Source organism: Anomaloglossus baeobatrachus, chromosome 6 (genome assembly GCF_048569485.1).
Source record: "Anomaloglossus baeobatrachus isolate aAnoBae1 chromosome 6, aAnoBae1.hap1, whole genome shotgun sequence".
In the NCBI taxonomy this organism is placed as follows: Eukaryota; Metazoa; Chordata; class Amphibia; order Anura; family Aromobatidae; genus Anomaloglossus; species Anomaloglossus baeobatrachus.
The window spans coordinates 330,015,165-330,029,630 of record NC_134358.1 but is presented as its reverse complement, the minus strand read 5'-3'; the positions used below and the strand labels follow the sequence as shown (position 1 = coordinate 330,029,630).

The 14,466-nt window shown below is 45.2% G+C and overlaps 1 protein-coding gene across 4 annotated transcripts in view; it reads right to left on the bottom strand.

Annotated features, from left to right (window-relative positions):
- Positions 1 to 14,466, bottom strand: part of LOC142243250 (poly(rC)-binding protein 3-like) — a 1,512,260-nt gene that overhangs the window by 791,985 nt on the left and 705,809 nt on the right. For all 4 annotated transcript variants that reach the window (XM_075314940.1, XM_075314939.1, XM_075314946.1 and 1 more), the window contains one exon: positions 4,992 to 5,157. The gene's annotated coding sequence lies outside the window, so the exon portion shown is untranslated. The remainder of the gene's footprint in view (positions 1 to 4,991; positions 5,158 to 14,466) is intronic.

Genomic DNA, 14,466 nt, shown 5'->3' with positions numbered 1-14,466 from the left:
TTTACTAAAAAAAGGAAATACATCAATGAAGTAATCTAGCTTAACTTAGAAACCTGCTAAAACAAAATTATCTTGTGCATTCGTCTCTCTGTAAACAATGTTGTGCGAAAAAGGATAAATGATCATGTAGATGTGAAAAAAAAACACCAAGCACCTGTGAACCTGGTTGCAAAAAACAGCCCTAAAGATCACATCTTTTACAAATTTCCCAAACCTCCCAATCCAAATGTTTTGGAATTTGACTTGCAAGAATGCAGCAAAATAACAGCCAACTGGTTGCTATTTTGATAGATGCTTTTAAAGGCCAGGAAGGAGGTAAAATAATAGTAGAAAAAAACCCTCATTATATTCATACATCCCCTAGGCCTTTAGCTGACTCTTCTTGCACCTTTTCTACAGCTCCCTGTTCTCAGCGGGGATCTCTAGCTCTTCTTGCACAGGTCAGTTATTGGCCTCTTGGGGAAAACCCATGTCTTCCAACGACGTGCATCACCCCAATGTGACCACATCAAGCCAGCCACTTGCCTAAAATGTAATAAAAAATATATGGAGAATTGGGGTGCTGAAGCAGAAGAGGATGTGGCTAGAAAGAGTCAGTTGAGGATAATATAATATGTTTTTTATTATTATTATTATTATTATTTAACTCTTTTTTTTCCCATTCAACACCTGAGTGCATAATAAATGGCAATTTACGGTAATCAGGTAACTTTTGATTCCCATTATTTGCAATTTGACTGATTTGAATTATATTAAATACATAAATTACATTTTTTGACCATTTTTAAAATACCTCTCACAAGTTATTTTCATGATATTTAAAAAGGAAGTAAACAAATAAGTACAAATACAATCGTAATGAACATTACAACCTCTTATTAAATATGTATCAGGTTCGAAACTTTCATTGTGCAAATGTTTAAAATGGAAAGAAGCAAAAGATTTGCAAGTACTTTAGTTCAATTGAGATCTAATATTCCCACTTTATATGCAAAGCTTGAGATATGAAGATGCGCAGTGGATGAAGTTGCAGATTCTCAATTAGATATAATTCAGTAATTTCTAAAACAGATAGTATACAGTATACTAACTAATACATTTATATTCACTTTTAGCCTAAATTCTGAAGCTAAAGCTAAGCTAAATAGCAATAAATAATTAAGACATATCATAATATTATAAATATCACGATGCATGGAACTTTAGTAAGACGTAAGTAGGATCAAAGATGTGCTCAATGGCTACTACAAGGCTACTCAATTCATTTTATTCTTCTTATGTATCAAAATATAGCCAACATAAAAAGAGTAAATAGCTACAAATCAAAGTATTTTAAAGCTAAAATATAAAACTGAAATGTTTCCAACTGATTAATTAATTTAATATGAGCACATGGGTTGCATACATTCTTTTTTTTAAACTCGTTTAATTGAAGAATGTACATAAGAGTAAAGTGTCGACAAATGTATACATCAGTATAAATCATGTATCACAATAACTTCTCATCATCAGTAACAATTATGAATTTTCATGTGCATTGTACAGCCAGATTGTCAGTACCACAATATAGACAAAATTTCAAAATATAAACATATCAAAACAGTGATGCAATGAACTAAGTGACCTATTCATGAGTATGATCAAGGAAAGGAGGAGAAAAAAAGAATTTCAGAACTTGTAAGGCAGCACTAGGGAGGCAAGGTCAGGCGCCCACCAAATCCCCTAAGTTGGATCTGAGAAGCTGCTCAGATCCCCAGTCATCGGGGAGTCCAGCCAAACCCCCCCAAGAACCTTTCAAATTTTTGTGGACAGCCCCTATTCTTGTAAACAAATTGTTCGAAACAAGAGGTGGTATTTACCAACCTGCTCCACAATGAATGAGTAGGGGGGGCGACCATCCATCCATCTAAGAATTATCCCCTTACACACAAGATACAAAGTTTTCTTCAGAAAAGTATTGTCATGCCATGACTGTTCTTCTGCATTTAATACCCCGAATAGACACAATACAGGGACTAGTGAGACCTCCAGGTCCAGAATTGTCGAGAGAAGTTACACCACATCCCTGGGTAGCATACATTCTTTGCATACAATTAATTTGAATATCCGTCCGTATAAGAGCATATTGCAAATCACATCTCACCATAATGTACCTGCTGCAAATAATCTCTTCATATTTTGTTTTCAATTTTCCACATGGACTCTTGCGTTTAGGTGAAAAATTGGAACTAAATGTGTACGCTCATGTGAAAACCATTTGTCTCAGAGTCGTAACGCGAACCATAGTTTTTACTTTTTTACTAGCAGTAACTGGCAGCAGAGAGTTTTTGTCTTTGCGCACTGAGTTTATTGAGTATTCTGGGGTGTGTATGTTAACAAAAAAACCTAAATAACATTTAAAAAACTTTTTACTTGTCTCTTTGGAAAAATGACTTGGCTGTTTATATGTTGCATCTTTTCAACATTTTTAATTAGGTAATTTGTCAATGCAAAGACTTCAAAAATATTACTAAGACACCAGGGCATCTCTTTGAGAACAGTTTTTCAGCATTTTCACCTCATAAAATGCTAGTGTTTTATTCAATTCATAAAAATGTAAAAAAAAACACTTTAGAAAATCAGACAAAAAGCACTTAAAATGCTTAAAAAACATTTATAGAACTAACAAAATTCTCCAGTAAATGCTGGCCAAAACGATTCAGCACACACAAAAAACACCGAAGAAATGTCACAAATATGTATTTCCTTAAGTATTTTTAACTTTAAAAAAATTTAGTTTTTAGCCGCCTCAAAACAAATTAATTTGCACAAACCCTTACATGTTTGTCTGGATAAAAACTAGATTCTTTATATATAGAAGATTGCTATGTGTGATACAGCTAGTAAAGAAACCCCTTATGGTAGAGTTTCCAGTAAACACCGATTGCATGTGTCATACTGTGACGCCCTGGCGCCGCCAGGTGGTCACAGAAAAGCATTCACCCGACATAACACAATCCCACACAAGGTACCATCTGCCACAAAATCCTAGCCACCCCCCTCAGGGTAGGAAGGACACACCAGTGGGCAGGATCAGGCGGATTGGGAGCGCCCACCTAGGGGTCTTGAGGATCCAGGGGCGGGAACATAGTAGTTGAAGTTCTAGTTCAAGTAAAGTGGAGTTCAAGTTGGAGAGGAGTGACAGTGACAGACTGTCAAGGGAAAGCTGAGCCTAGTGGCCCTGGTCTACTGGCTAGGTGGCAAGCGGTGGACCGTGTGCAAAGGCGACGGGAGTCCGGTCGTGGGAGATCCAAAGTGGACCGGGACAGGGTTGGAGCCTGCCGGTACCAACAGTGGAGATTGGTCCGGAAACCGTGCACAGGTGGGGTACCTGGACCCTAGTTAGAAGACAGTTGACCCTTCTCTAATTCACCAGGTCGGGAGCAAGGTTCCAGACATTGCTCTAGAAGTGTTAGCCCAGATAGAGCGAGGTACGACTCCCAACCACAACAGCACCAGGAGCGGACTTACCCGTTCCATATGGAGTTGTCCAGAATTGAGAAAATTACAGAGTGCTGGAGGAAGGGACATCGATACATCAGCTGGGTGTGGGAACCGAGTAAACCCGGACATGGCAGCTGGCCACTAACACCTTGGTTTACCAACAGACTTGTGTGCAATTATTCAACATTGAGTACACCAACATTCCCCGATCCGGTCCGGCGTGCCACCTCCGGCCTACATCACTCCCCGTGTCCTGGACACTGAGCCCTGGGACATCCAACCCTATCCACAGAGTGGTTAACATCCAGATGCCATCCTATCGCCCCCGAGTGCTCCCCAACAGCAACGGTGGTACTCCATATTACCACACACCGTGGGTGGCGTCACAAAGTATTTACAGCAATCCCTGTACATATACGTCCTTTTATTATTTGAGTGTCCGCACGATCCCCGGGTCCGGAAACCCCTCGAGCCACTGCGGATCTGGATCCGAGCAGCCCGACTGCTGTCGTGGGGGCGGCACAATACCATGGTATTTCACAACCAGGCCTTAATCACATGTTCTGCTGCTGAAAATGCATATTCCACTTGTATATGGTAATTTCCAGTATCAGCACGAGTAAGTGAGGCCTCAATATATTAGTGTCTTATCAACAATAATTTATGTTAATCTCTCTATATAGACTGGAGAAAAATATTAACACAACACTTCAGTTTTTGCTCCCATTTTTCATTACCTGAACTTAAAGATCTAAGACTTTTTCTATGTACAGAAAATGCCTTTTGCTCTCAAATATTGGTCAGAAATTTGTCTAAATCTGTGGCAGTGAATAGTTCTCCTTTGCAGAGATATTCCATCCACTTCACAGGTGTGGCATATCCAGATGCCGATTAGTCAGCATAATTATTGCACAGGTGTGCCTTAGGTTGGCCATAATAACAGACCACACTAAAATGTACAGTTTTCTCACACAGCACAATGCCACAGATGTCACAATTTTTTTTCAGTGTAATTTACCACTTCAACCCTTTTACTGATGTAGCAACATGTCGCATAACACCATCTTTACATTGCTTAATAATAGAGTTTGTGCTAATTAGTTTGAAAGAACCAAGTCTATTGGCATGTTAAAAATCTGTGGCACTGGACAAGAGTCCTGAGAACAGTCTTTTATCTGACAGCATCACTAACCCCTCTTTTCAGTAGCCATTTTGGCATGATATCACCATTGTGTTATGACACACATGTGATATCATGCCTGGTCTGCTAATCAAAAAGAGAGTTGTTATCAGGACTCCCATCTAGTGGCCAAAGATTGCTGATATGGCCAATTGGCTGGATCATGAGAATGGATTTGCACCAACTCTACTACTTATTATTCTTGTTTATGAGTATTTAGACTCATCTACAAAATACACATACAGTATTATAAAGACAAACCTATCTGAATGTTTTATAGTAAACAGTGAATTCACATTTAAGTACATAAACTGTTTAAAAAACTTACTTGTAGTCACTGGTGTCTCTACTGATTTACTGGTTCACGAGTACCATACTAGGCAGATCATGGATAACAGAAGGGTGTTTATAGATCAAGCTCCTGCAGAGTGCAATTAAATGATCCACATTACGAAACGTTACCCCCTTAAGCACTGAGCCTGAATGACATCAACCTGTGAATAAAAGAGCATCTGTTAATTATGCATGCCATATGAAGATTGTCGATCGACCAAGGTAACTGACAGATGTGCATATATATTGTATATACAGACAGTGAAATAAATATTAATACATCAACAATTTTCTAAGTAAAAATGTTTGTAAAGGTGCCATTGACATGCCATGAAGGTTGAGTGCATTACTTATTGTTTTCTGTGAAACATTTGTAACTACTGATTCCAGGTGTTTCTGTAGCTCTCCACAGCTGGTGTTTGGCTCTCCTGCAACTCTTATGATAATTCTTTTCACTCATCTCTCTGAAATTTTGCAGGAAGCACCTGGTTGTGTCTGTTTTATAGTAAAATTATGTTCTTTCCACTTCCAGATTATGGCTCAACAGTGGTTACTGGAACCTTCAGTAGTTTAGAAATGGTTCTGTTATAGATGTCTTCAGTATGTTTTTTAATGCCTTCAGTGTGTTTGCAACAATATAGTTGCAAAAGTCTTTAGACAGCTCACTGGTTTTATGCATTATGAGTTGTTTCTTGTGAGGCACTATGGTAATGAGACACCTATTTATAGGCCATCAGTTGAATCAGCTGATAATATTTTTTCCTAAGTGCAGGATTGCTTTCTAATTACTGATATATTTCAGCTGGTGTCATAACTTTCCATGGCTTTTTGCACCTTTCTTTCTTCATGTGTTCATTAATTTTCCCTAGTGTCATTTCTCATTATAAAAAGTTCTATAATAATCATAACATAATTACATAATGTATTCAGAACATAAATTCTGTGCTCTTTTCATACAGTATTAACCCCTTAAGACAGGGTGATCTTTTTCGGTGTGTAATTTTGTTTTTTTAATTAAAGGAGCCAAACATGACCAATGACGTACCAGTATGTCATTGGTTGTAAAGGGAATAATGTATTGTAATATGTAACATGTGATATGAAATGTTGACAAAGTGATGTATAATGTAAGGTATAGTGCATAGTATTTGTTTAGGAAGTTGCATGAATGTATGGTTAGCAATAGGTAATTGATGGGACAAGCTCACCATGTGAAGGGCCAAGTTAACCCCTTCACGACCGGCCGATTTTTCGCTTTCCGTTTTTTTTTTTCGCCATTCTTTTTCTGAGAGACGTAACTTTTTTATTTTTCAGTCAATATGGTCATGTGAGGGCTCTTTTTGTTGCGGAACAAGCTGTACTTTTAAATGAAATCATCAGTTTTACCATATAGTGTACTGGAAAACGGCAAAAAAATTCCAAATGCAGAAAAATTGCAAAAAAAGTGCAATAGTACTATTGTTTTTGAGATATTTTATTCACTGTGTTCACTATATGGTAAAACTGATGTGTGGGTGTGATGCCTCAGGTCATGCGAGTTCGTAGACACCAAACATGTATAGGTTTACTTTTATATAAGGGGTTAAAAAAAAATCGGAAGTTTGTCCGAAAAAAGTGGCGCACGTTTTATGCCATATTCCGTGACCCATAGCGTTCGCATTTTTCAGGATCTATGGCTCAGTGATGGCTTATTTTTTGTGTCTCGAGCTGACGTTTTTAACGGTACCATTTTTGTGCATATGCTACGTTTTGATCGCCTCATATTGCATTTTGCGCAAAAGTTGTGGCAACAAAAAAACGTCGTTTTGATGTTTGGAATTTTTTTGCCGCTACGCTGTATACTGACCAAATTAATTGATTTTATATTTTGATAGATCGGGCGTTTCTGAACGCGGCGATACCAAATGTGTGTATATTTTTTATTTTTTTAACCCTTTAATTTTCAATGGGGCGAATGGGGGGTGATTTGAACTTTTAGATTTTTATGTATTTTTTTAATTTTTTAAAACTTTTTTTTAACTTTTTTTTTTTTATTTTACTAGTCTCCCTAGGGGGCTATTGCAATCAGCAATCTGATCGCTCTGCACTATCTGCTGATCACAACTATACAGTTGTAAACAGCAGATATGCTCACTTTCTTTTTCACTGTGCCGCGGGCACAGCGAAAGTGAAAGCAATTCATGTGTAGTACAGGAGTCATCACATGACCCTGTGCTACCATGACAACTATCGGAAGTCACGTGATCACGTCACGTGACTTCCGGTATTGGGCGGTAAGTAAAAGTTTACCGCGATCGCGTTTATAATGGCGCTGTCACATATTGACAGCGCCATTTAACACTAGAACTACTGAGGTAATCATTTTGACTACTTTGCACCATGTATTTCTATATAGGTGTCACGAGTCCAGTAGTTCTAGTGTTAAAGGGGTTATACGGCACGAGCAGATAACGATTCTGCTCGTGCCTAGCAGGCACACATCTCAGCTGTGAAAATCAGCTGAGATGTGCGCCGATCGCAGCATGCTACCGGTGGCAGACTGCGGGCAGTAACGTTATGATCGCTAGGACGTAATTTTACGGCCCGCGGTCGTTAAGGGGTTATAGGAAAGTGAAAAATCATTCAAGAGGAGCCAGTAAAGACCTAGTGAGTGAAAGTGATGGACATATAGTTGGTCGGTCATGAAGGTTGCGTACAGGGTGTGGTTTGTGACAACAAAGGAGAAAGAGTGGAGACAGAAGAATAGAGAGTGAACCTAAAGTATTGATAGAGTGTGAAGAGTTTTGAAACAAAAGACTGAGGCCCCAGAAAATAGGAGCCAGTAGGACAGGATTCTAGTGGCCAGGCCGCTTAACCATAAAGATATCAGGTTAATCTCAACTGGCGCGTGAACATAGTCGACTGGTTTCCCCATTGACATCTGAGAGTGCTAAGCTATGCGCACGCTGCATCTTTTTGTGTTCACAAACTGCAGCCAAAATTGCAGCCAAAACGCAGCCAAAACTGCACCTTGTCAGAGAGAGTCTGGAAATGTCACAAAAATGCGCACGCTGCATCTTTTTGTGTTCACAAACTGCAGCCAAAACTGCAGCCAAAACTGCAGCCAAAATGCAGCCAAAACTGCACCGTGTCAGAGAGAGCCTGGAAATGTCACAAAAAACGCTTTTTGGTGCGTTTTCGGTTCGTTTTTGGTGCGTTTTTGTGACAAATGTTGACAAAAACGCAGGAAGAATGAACATGCTGCATTTTATTTGTCACAAACCTTTGACAAATAAAACGCTGACAAATAAACTGCAACGTGCGCATGACAAATCTGACTTCTCATAGACTTTGCTGGGAAGTCAAATGTCAGAAAGTTCTGACAACAAAACTGCAGCCAAAAAAGCAGCAAAAAAGCAGGAAAAAAAGCAGCGTGCGCATGTAGCCTAATTGTAGGTGCGTTTTTGGTGCGTTTTTCACAACATGCATTTTTGCTGCGTTTTTGAGACAAATGTTGACAAAAACGCAGGAAGAATGAACATGCTGCATTTTTTTTGTCACAAAGTTCTGACAAATAAAACGCTGACAAATAAACTGCAGTGTGCGCATAGCAAATCTGACTTCTCATAGACTTTGCTGAGCAGTCAAATGTTAGAAAGCTCTGACAACAAAACTGCACCAAAAACGCAGCAAAAACGCAGCAAAAAATACAGCTTGCGCATGTAGCCTTACTCCGGTCATAATGGTACCCCTATGGAGACTGGACGTGGGACTGTGGGAAGAGAAGGTGACCAGCACAGTGTGTGCTGTAATGCTGGACTGGGTTGGGCTGGGACTCACAGGACCAGCAAGATCTGAGGGAACCCATTTGGAACTTGAGCTGTGTCTGACAATGTTGCACAAAACTGAAATGTGCTGGAAGATATGTGACTGCTATCTGGAGTGCGCACGCTGCATCTTTTTGTGTTGACAAACTGCAGCCAAAACTGCAGCTAAAACACAGCCAAAATGCAATCAAAATGCAGCCAAAACTGCACCTTGTCAGAGAGAGCCTGGAAATGTCACAAAAAATGCTTGTAATTGTAGGTGCATTTTTGCTGCATTTTCGGTGCAATTTTGGTGCGTTTTTCACAACATGTGTTTTTGCTGCGTTTTTGTGACAAATGTAGACAAAAACGCAGGAAGAATAAACATGCTACATTTTTTTTGTCACAAACGTTTGACAAATAAAATGCTGACAAATAAACTGCAATGTGCGCATGGCAAATCTGACTTCTCATACACTTTGCCGGGAAACCAAATGTCTGAAAATTCTGACAACAAAACTGCAAAAAAACCCGCAGCAAAAAACGCAGCGTGCGCATGTATCCTAAAGTTACTGCCAAGAATGAACCGTCAAGTAAAGTATTGTTTGAAAAGAGCTGTTGCTCTCCGTGTGAGTACAAGTTGTCATCAGATCCTGGCCAGCCGACAGCAGTGGCAATATGTGACGCCAAAAGTCCAAACACCCAGCCAGGACCAGTCATTTCATGTAGTGTGCCGGGGCATCCAGAGTCAATTCTTTACCCACGACTACTGCCTCACACCACCCTATATTACCTGAGTCCTAAACTCAGCTTGCCTTGTGGTAGGTGCTTTAGTGATATAAGGTTATAATATATTGTTTCTACAATGACTTGATCAGTGTTTTGCCATGCGTACATTTTAAGCTTCAGAATACTATTATATTTCAGGTGCATATTTTTAAAAATGCAGATGTACCGCCCCGCGCTCGGCTGCAGCCAAGCCGCTCGGGTCTGGGCTCGTTTGGTGGGTGGCTCGAGCGCCTCCGGACTCGGGGGTCACTTTGCTCTGAAAAGGGTGCTGGCGCTTTTGAATGTGGGTAGGTAACTGCACGGCCGGAGCCGCGTTTGAGTTCGTGATGCCACCCACGGGTTGTGGTGAATGGATGGACACCACAGCTGCCGTTGACTAGGCTCCCGGGGATGGTGTCGCGCAGCTTGGTGTTGACCCCACCGTGGATAGGGGGGTTGATGGTCCCGGGGGGCAGAGGGTGGTGCTGAGGCGGGGGAATGCGTGCTGGTGTGTCAGCGCGGTGCGCGGCCTGAGGACACTATTTTACTCACTATTACAGACACACTGGAGTCTCTGGTAAACCAAACAAGATGGTCGACGATGCCCGAAGCCGGCTGCGTTTTTCCCCTCTTTTCAGGTTGGTGGTTTCCGCCTTTCTCCTGCACCTCACGTTTAGTAGAATTGTGACTCCTATGCTTGAGCAACGGTAGTCCGCTCCCCAGCTTTGTGTGTGCCGGTAGAGCCCGTTTGCTTGCAGATGCTGGCCCGTGGGATCTTGATGCCTGGGCGGTGGCTTTCTATCCCTATGGTTGGGCTGTTGTCTTCAGTCGGGTCTTGAGTGGGAAAGGACCTAAAGTACAGACCCCAATCAGTGAATTCGACTCGGTCCAGTGGCTTCTGGGCCTTGTACTGGGTCTGAGTACCCCTCCTGGTGCTCAGGTTTCCAATCGGTTCCCCGGATCGGTACCGGCGGGCCACTACCCGGTCCCGGTCCCTTACAGTTCCACCGGCTGTAATCCCAGCTCCTGCAGCCGGCCACCACCATCTGCCTCCTGGCCACAGGGTATCCGGGCTCCGACCCAGATCCCTGACAGACGTCTCCTCTTTTGCTACCACTCTCCTCCACTCCTGTCACTAATCTGCTGTTTTTCCCACCTCAGGCCATCCGAATTCCTTGGTGGGTGTGGCCAACCACCTGGCTCCGCCCTCTGGGTTTGAACGTCAGAACCTGAGAGGGGTGACTCAGGGTTTTAAGGTTGGCTGCTAGTACCTTTTAGGGGAAGGTGTTTGTGCAAGGGCCTACCTGTGACTACCTGGCTAGTCCAGGGCATCACATTCCCCCTTGGTTTAATGCAGACGGTCCGCGGGCTGCCCATCCACCACCGGTTTATTTTGTTGCTTTAAACTGAAAAAGATAAAAATATATTTACATTTATAATAACTTTTGTACAATTAAGCATGTTTCTGGATCTTCCCTTATGGGAGGCATGTTCTTTAACTGTTGCTAACTTAAAACATTTTTATTAATAACAGTAATGGGACCGGGTCCTTCCGCTTGCCCACCCAAGCAACCTGAACCTTGATGCTGCCCCTAAGAAACGGGCAGCACCCCTCTTCCCCAGTCCAGGAACGGGCCCAGGTTTTGCTTTATGGGACGGGTACAGAGTTCCACACCCGGCTGTCTCTCAGGGGCCCCACGTCCAGGGGAGCCCTGGACCCGGAGGATCGCCACCGGTTGCAGTGGTGGCGGGGCCTCGGCCATTATTTTCCCGCAGGCCCATCCTCCAACCTGCCTCTCCGAAGACTGTGAGACGGGACAGGCCGGTCCTGGATTATTTACAAGCCCAAATGTTTTTGGGTGGCCTGCAAGTTCTCAGCCATGTTCATTTTATAATGGGGCAAATCAACAAAGTCCTAACGGGGATGGGCTGTATGGTCCCAATGGGGACTGTTCAACTTGATAGCCGGGATCCGCTAACCTCTACTCATCGTCCTCTTTATATTCTTCCTCCACCGTGATTTCAGAGCTGTACGGTGGGGAAGGGGATTGGGAACGCCCCGGGTCTTCTTGGCGTGCCCTTCTCTGGATGCTGAGGGCAAACCAGCCCTCTCCCCGCAATGCCGGGTATAGGTGACCAGCTCACCGGGTACCAGGTCACGGTCCGAGTGACCCATGGGCAGGTGCGGGTACACATCCCGACAGGATACAAAGACTTCGGCCTCCAGGCCGGGCTCATATACAAATCCCCATCCTCTTACGGTTTTGAACCACCGGACTTGGCCTTCGTACCTCGGGTCCCGCACCCGGTAGGTGGCGCTCCTCAAGTTCTCTTTTCCCGGTTGGTATGGGCCAGGATCTCTGCTCTCTGTTTTTCCCAGGCCTCGATTTCTCAGCCCAGCTGGTTTTGCCGCCGCTCCCAATACAGGGCGTCTGCTTGCCCAGGGCCTCTCGATGCGAGGGTCTGGCCCAGCTGGAGGTCCCCGGTGTCTACAACGACCGACACCCTCCATGGGAACCCCTGCTGTGTCATGGCCGACTCTGCTGCTTGGCAGCGGCAATCCCGCGGGGCCTCAGCCGAGGCTTGAGACCCGGGAACTACCAGCCTTACCTGCTGGGCCTTCTTCCGGGTAGCGCCCACCTCCTTCTTGGCCGGGCGGACTGCCGTGGCCTGGACCTTCTGTAGCGCGGTCACTCCCGGGACCGGTGGGACCACATTGGGAGCGGGCATCTTCTGAGAACTGTCTTTCTGCGGGAGTAGTGCAGGCCGAATGTACGGCCGTCCGCGTGCTGCCTCCACAGGTGGATCGTCATGGGCATCTGGGACGGGCTCTGCCACCGGTGACGAGGGTGGGGAACCGGGCGGAGAGGTAGCGGCAACCGCTACGTGCGGTGGAGGAGGCAGTATGGAGGGCAGGAGAAAACCGGGTCCCTCAGCCGCAGCAGCTGGTCCTTGCAGGACATAGGAGCGTGGGTCGCATACCCTTTCCTCCAAAACTGCCGCCACTTCACGTGCCCGGACGGCGGCGGTTATCCCCTCCATCTCGGCCGACCATTGCTCCATGAGGAAGCGCACCTGTGCTTGGAGACAGCAGCACATCAGTGTCGTCCGGGCTTCCACCCACGCCGCTGTTCCAGGCGCGGACTCTGGGAATTCTGGCTTGTCGGACGGGGCAGACATGGTGCACTGTCGGGGTCAAGGAACCAGACTGGCGGAAGAGTCCTGGAGTCCCTGCCCTTTATCCACTCGGTCACATAGGACAGGGTCTTCACCCGCCCCCTTGGTCTTTTCAGGGCACTCTGCCTTCTTTCTGCACCACTCTGTTCTCTGGGGGCGGGGCTTCATGCTCCCGATCTTTTCTTGGAGAAGACGGCTCTGGCGGGAAACGTCGCGCCCAAGATGGCAGATTCTGCAGTTTTTCAACGGGACACCGCTGACTGTAACTTCAAGGCGCACATCCATCGGTAAGTGGATGGGATCAATCCTGTTCGTGACGCCAGAAGAGTCGATGTGTACCGCCCTGCGCTCGGCTGCAGCCGAGCTGCTCAGGTCTGGGCTTGTTTGGTGGGTGGCTCGAGCGCCTCCGGACCCGGGGGTCACTTCGGTCTGAAAAGGGGGCTGGCGCTTTTGGATGAGGGTAGGTAGGTGCACGGCTGGAGCTGCGTTTGAGTTCGTGATGCCACCCACGGGTTGTGGTGAATGGATGGACACCACCACTGCCGTTGACTAGGCTCCTTGGATAGGGGGGTTGATGGTCCCGGGGACCCGAGGGAGGTGCTGAGGCGGGGGAATGCGTGCTGGTGTGTTGGTGCGGTGCGGCGCGGTGCTCGGCCCGAGGGCACTGTTGTACTCACTACAGACACACTGGAGTCTCTGGTAAACCAAACAAGATGGTGGACGGTGCCCGCAGCTGGCTGCGGTTTCCCCCTTTTTTCAGGTTGGTGGTTTCCGCCTTTCTCCTGCACCTCACGTTTAGTAGAATTGTGACTCCTATGCCTGAGCTGCGGTATTCCGCTCCCCAGCTTTGTGTGTGCCGATAGAGCATGTTTGCCTGCAGACGCTGGCCCGTGGGATCTCGATGCCTGGGCGGTGGCTTTCTATCCCTATTGTTGGGCTGTTGTCTTCAGTCGGGTCTTGGGTGGGAAAGGACCTAAAGTTCAGACCATAATCAGTGAATTCGACTCAGTCCAGTGGCTTCTGGGCCTCGTACTGGGTTTGCGTACCCCTCCTGGTGCTCCGGTTTCCAATCGGTTTCCCGGCTAGGTACTGGCAGGCCACTACCCGGTCCTGGTCCCTTACAGTTCCACCGGCTGTAATCCCAGCTCCTGCAGGCGGCCACCACCGTCTGCCTCCTGGCCACAGGGTATCCTGGCTCCGACCCAGATCCCTGACAGATGTCTCCTCTTTTGCTACCACTCTCCTCCACTCCTGTCACTAATCTGTTGTTTTTCCCACCTCAGGCCATCCGAATTCCTCGGTGTGTGTGGCCAACCGCCTGGCTCCGCCCCCCGGGTGTGAACGTCAGAACCTGAGAGGGGTGACTCAGGGTTTTAAGGTTGGCTGCTGGTACCTTTTTAGGGGAAGGTGTTTGTGCAAGGGCCTACCTGTGACTTCCTGGCTAGTCCAGGGTGTCACATAGACAGTATTTGTTTCTACTACCTAAGCTTTATGGCAGGTATACCACGATAGCATTTTATGCAACAGATTTAAATACAATTCTACCTGCATACTGCACAAGAATACAAAGATTGTAATTTCTCTTTTCAGTATCAATTTAGCTGAGCAAGTCATGTTTCAGTAAGCATATTACACCTGCAGCTAAATCTTACAGATGTCACATGTACACACAAAGATTGTAGCAGCTAACAGAAAGACTTTTAACATAACATAATGTGCTTCTCTGAAAATTCTTCTCCA